The sequence below is a fragment of the Tachyglossus aculeatus genome, chromosome 9 (genome assembly GCF_015852505.1).
Source record: "Tachyglossus aculeatus isolate mTacAcu1 chromosome 9, mTacAcu1.pri, whole genome shotgun sequence".
Lineage (NCBI taxonomy): Eukaryota > Metazoa > Chordata > Mammalia > Monotremata > Tachyglossidae > Tachyglossus > Tachyglossus aculeatus.
The window spans coordinates 63,341,789-63,347,529 of NC_052074.1; the positions used below are offsets into that span (position 1 = coordinate 63,341,789).

At 50.6% G+C, this 5,741-nt stretch overlaps 1 pseudogene; it reads right to left on the bottom strand.

Moving 5' to 3' along the window:
- Positions 1–1,858: 1,858 nt before the first annotated feature.
- LOC119932090 lies at positions 1,859–4,101 on the bottom strand (annotated as a pseudogene).
- Between the last annotated feature and the right edge of the window lie 1,640 nt (positions 4,102–5,741).

Here is a 5,741-nt window from a genome sequence, read left to right on the forward strand (position 1 = left end):
TGTGCAGGCCTAGCTTTGGCTAAAAAAATTTTTCCCATATGGATTTACAGATGAACATATAGCCGTCCTTTGTGTTGATGCTGACAGTGAAAATCTAGCCACACTTAAGAGACCAAGCAGTCCAATTCTGAACCAAAATCCTCTTCTACTCTGTGTTCCCAGAAGGATAGATACTTCTTGGGTGACTCTTAAACCTAATAATAATTATGGTACTTGTTAAGTGCTTTTTATGTGCCAAGGACTGTTGGGGTAGATGCAAATTAATCAGGTTGGACACAGTCCCTGTCCCACATGGGATCACCCTCTTAATCCCCATTTTTTACAGAAGTGTAAAATAATCCTTATTTTACAGATGAGATTACTGAGTCACAGAGAAGTTAAGTGACTTTCCCAAGGTCACACAGCAGATAAGTGGTGGAGCCGGGATTAGAAGCCAGGACCTTATATCTCCCAGACCTGTGCTCTTTCCACAACACCCTGCTGCTGGTTCATTCAGAATTCATATCTGTTTTCATGCCTTCCTCTTGGTATCCCACCAGGATATCACAGATGCTGAGATGGCCTTGTAATTTAACTGGTGATTAAAATTGTTAATAAACTCAAAGGGAAATTATAAAGATAGGTGTACCTCTATAGTCGTATATAGTATACATAGTGTGTGTGTATGTATGTGTGCATTACATAGACTACAATTATGTTCATTTCTAATTTTTCTGTGGGTTTATATATGATATTACTGATGATGAGGTGAATGTGAGCTGAAGAAATAAACATTGCAGTACAGCAAGGGGAAAAGTTTCCCTCCAGATGATGCAGGAGCCAGAGAACGTTGTTTCAGTCTTTCACCCCGGTCTTCTATAGAATAGGGACTACATTCCCACATAATCCCACAGAAGGAAAAGAAAACTCAGTTTGCATGCTCACCCCACACACCGACAATGCTCACAAATCTTGTCATGGAATCATACTGTGCCCTGTCAGAGGAATGTTCCCTCCTGTACCACCCAAAGCCCCTAATGGATATAAGGGCTACTAACAAATGATGCATCCCCTGCCCACAGCGGACTGTCCCCTAGTCCACTCACACCTGATTTCCATAACCCCTTAGCCCCCATACCTGTTTTTCTCCCCCAAACCCCAGTGAGACCAACGGCCTCAATAAAAAGTACTTCTTAAGTAATTCTTAAGCACTTAATATGTGCCAAGCACTGTTGGAGGCACTTGGTTAGATACAAACAAATCAGGTTGGACACGATCCCTGTCCCACGTGGGGCTCAAACTCTTAATCCCCTTTTACAGATGAGGTAACTGAGGCCCAGAGAAGTGAAGCGACTTGCTCAAGGTCACCCAGCAGATGTGGCGGCGTCAGGGTTAGAACCCAGGTCTCCTGACTCCCTTGCCCGTGGTTTATCCACTAAGCCACAGTGCATCCCCCCAGCGGGAGGGAGCACCCACGCCTGACTTGCCCGGGGCCCAACTTCCAATGTTTAGCCAGGATCCAGCCCAGGCCTGGCGGGACAGACGGAAGACCCGCTTTCCCAGACTGAGCCCCCCTTTTTCCTCTCCTCCTCCTCCCTTCCCCACAGCACTTGTGTATATTCGTACATATTTATTACTCTATTAATTTTATTAATGATGTGTATGTAGCTATAATTCTCTTAATTCTGATGGTTTTGACACTTACTTGTTTTGTTTTGTTGTCTGTCTCCCCCTTCTAGACTGTGAGCCCATCGTTGTATAGGGACTGTCTCTATATGTTGCTGATTTGTATTTCCCAAGCACTTAGTACAGTGCTATGCACACAGTAAGCGCTCAATAAATACGATTGAATGAATGAATGACCCAGCTTTCCTGCAGGAAGAACCATTTATTTTCAACAGGCCCAGGGAGGAGAATGAAGTTGGACGCTGTGCTCCGGTGAGAACTGGCTGATTCCCCAGGAGCACAGGAAGGCCTCTGGTTGAATGGTCATCTTCGTGCAGTGTTTAGGGGGTCCTGGGCCTAGTCGACCCGGGGCCCAGGAAGACGTCTTGAGGATGATGTGTGAGGACCTAGAGGGTGAACCCCACAGATTAGTATGGTAGAGAAAGGAGTGAGACTCTCAGGAAAGGGCGGTTTGTTTTTCCAGGATGCTGAGCTCCACTTGCGTGGCTGCTTTGAGCCCATTGTCACCCAAGCCTTGGGGCTCATGTTGGACTGCTGGCCTTTGCTGTAAGAACTGAGCCACATCTTCAGCTTGGCTGAAAACAAAACTTGAGGTGACGACTGGTTGCTCTTGCTGGCCCTCGCCGGGCCCAAGGTGGAAGAAACGGGGCCCCAGGATTTGGCTGGTCCTGGGACCTTTGCTGCCAGGGCAGAGACAGAGGCCCTGCTGTGGGCTTCTCTGGTGTCCTTCTTCCCTCTCGGTCTAAGTGTGATGACTCCCAAGTGGCCTGCAGACCTGGGAGGGCAGAGGGATGAGTTGATCGGGCGGGAACATGGTCCATCGTTCTTCGGTCCCGGGGCCCGCATGGTTTGGCTCTGAGGTCTGGCTCAGTTCTGTGCTTCCTGGGAGTGGTGGCACTTTCTGCTGCCCATTGGAGCCTGGTGGCATTCAGCAGTGGGGAAGACGTGGTCCTTCTCAGTTTTCTCCCCCTTCACCCAGTCGGCCACACCTCAGTCAGGATGGTCTCCAGTAGGGGTAAGCTCGTGGCCTGGTCTCATGGCCAGCCCGATCAACCCTACTGGGGACACCGTGATAGGCCCAGTTAGGTAATGTATGAGAGAAAGCCCAGAAAGAAAAGCCACGTGCTTTCTCTTCAAGATGGTTTCCAGGGCCTTAACTGATTCTTTGGACAAGTCACCAGGCTTGATTTTTCCCTGGTGTTCCCATGGCCCAGACTTCAAACTGACCTCCAGAAAGGACTCCACCCTCCTGTCACACCATGTAACTGACTTCTGTGGCTTCTGGTGTCTTTGTTTCAGGGACCCTGGAGTGGGGGAAAGTGGGATGGCTGGGGCCGGATGTCGGGGGCTGGAGAGAGCTGGGGGACCCAGTGAGGAAGGAGGGGTTGGTGGGGATGCGAGGTTGGTATTGTCCCTCCCGCTGTGCCCCACGGAGGGGATTTCCCCAGCTCTAGACTGATGGCACTTTGCAACCGTGTGGTCCTCTATTGTCCACTTATGACTTTTCAGCCTGGGGGAGTAATCGAGTCTAAGAACCTTAGATACGCCATCCGAGACTTCCGGCATACTGTGGCCTGGGTCCTTGATGTGGCCCGGGTCCTCGATCAGTGAGGACCCCGTGGGGCTGGACACTCCATGGCTGAAACCTCTCCTCAGGAGAATCATGTTGTACGTCTTCTTGGTGGGCATCCTGCCCTCCCACCTGGAGCATGCGGCTCTCTGGGTATCCCTGCTTCTGGGATGATGCCGTCAATCCCTCGGCTTCACTCTGCCAGGGAGAGGGACTGATGGAAGCAGTTGGAATTTTCAGACCCAGGGGGCCGTGGCTGCTGGGGCTGAGGAGAGGGGGCTGGCAGTAGGTCATGGTCCCCCTAGTCTGAGTCTGTAACTTGGCAGATTTTGGCTCCGTTTCCTCATGGGCTTCCTCTTCGCGACCCGCCGTTCGTCCGTGGCCGGAGCGCTTTAAGCTCGGCTCCCTCAGACGTTGATCCTTCTCCTCCAGCTGTCGAGTTGGAGGCCCTTTGCCTCGAGGGAGAATCGGGTCTCTTAAGCTGGAGGAAATTTTTGTCAATGAGGAGGATGTAAGTGGCCATGATCTGCTCTTCCGGGGAGGTTGAGTTCCTGACTCCGCGCCTCGGGAGAAAGTCGTTCCGGGCCAAAACATCTCCTCCCTGCTGGTAAACAGCAGTGAGGGTATGGAGCAGGAAGCTCTGTCCCCGAAGACACATCCTGGACCTTCTCTCTGAGGCGCTGGCAGGCCGTATAATCTGATTTCTCAGAACCTGTGTCCCTGTAGTGCCTGCAAAAGAATATCCACTCTTTCCAGCTGAGGGGAAGCAGATTCCCATAACTGACAGACCCGGCCCTCATGCCTTGGAGCTTCAGCAGCTGGATCTCAGGCTGCTTCTCTTTTCTAGAAGGAAACCCATGCCCCATGACCCTCAGACCTAGATAGGGACTACTGCTGACAGAATACACACTGGGATTTGACCCCAGCTGGTGTGATGGACATTGGAGGCCAGAGCCAAGAGCATTAAGAAATACGTTCAGTTCTGAACAACAAAGGGGTGGAGGTTGTTGCCTGCTGGAAAACAGCAGAAGGAGGGAATTTGACAGGGCCAGAAACTGGACCATCGCAGAAAGGAAATTTCCTTCTCCAGGCACCTTTCAGGACAACATAAATCAATCTTCGAGCTGAGGACAGGGGCTGCGGGATAAAGTTCTGTGCTGGGAGTCAACAGGCCTTCCTCTAAACCTGGCTCCTCCATTTGCCTACTATGTGAACGCAGAGAAGGCACTTCCCTTCTCTCTGCCTCAGTTTCCTCATCTGTAAAGTGGGGATTAAATACATGTTCTCTCTCTTCATTATACTGTAAGCCCCATGTGGGACAGGGACTGTGTTTGATCTTGTTGACTTACATCTACCTCAGCACGATACTTGGTACATGGTACAAGCCTATTATTATTATCATTTTTACAATGAATAATAATTAATATTTTATTCCTATCAAATCAGCATCAAGGCATTTCACAAGGTGATCCCTCTTGCCTAGCAATGCTATTGATCTTGAGAGCTCTTTTGGGATAATCTGCCAGCCATCCACAGTCTCAGTGTCAATGAACTGAGGGAACCCCTATATCAGTAATGAGAAAGGACATATGCAGACCTGGTGCAGGGGTGGGGGGGACACAAACACTCCCCTGCCCACCCCCCACCCCCCCAACCCCCCGCACTCCCCCCCCCCCCCAAGAGAGTCCTGTGCCCTGGGCAACCGTTGGCTCTCCAACTGTGCCCAACTGTCACAGCACATGTGCCCGCCCACAGGGTCTGCACTCTTCCCCCATCCGGTCATTCCCCCCACAATATACCACCCGTCACACCAACGCCCGCACTTCCCTGCACCCTGGACGACTCTTCCCTGGGTCCTTCTCTTCCATTTGTATTTCCCAAGTGCTTAGTACAGTGCTCTCCATACAGTAAGCTCTCAATAAATACAATTGAATGAATGAATGAATCATGGGCCATCACAGAGTCTAGGCCGGGGGCACAGAAAGGGGGAAAAGAAAATGACTAAATCACCTTTTCAGGAGACACAGAACCTCTTCTAGCTCCCTGTTCAATTTTTGCCACAGCCTCTGAACTAGAAACCAAGAGAATGGGTTACTTGGGGTTCCTGGGAATGGGTGGGTTTTGCCCTTTCCTGCTATCTGGAGCCAGACTGTGCACCAGGGGCTCTACTTCTCTACCCTTCAAGCCCTGCCAGGCCAGGCATGAGCAAGGATTAGACGATAGCCCCTTGAGAGTAGTTGCCCCCTCCCTCGTGTGTGTTTTAGGCAGGGGCAGGGAATGGGAAGCAGTATGGCTTAGTGAAAAAATCATTGGCTTTGGAGTCAGAGGTCGTGGGTTCTAGTCCCAGCTCTGCCACTTGTTAGGTGGGTGACATTGGGCAAGCTGCTTAACTTCTCTGTGCCTCAGTTCCCTCATCTGTAAAATGGGGATTAAGACTGTGAGCCCCATATGGGACAACCTGATTCCCTTATACCTACTCCAATGCTTAGAACAGTGTTTGGCACAT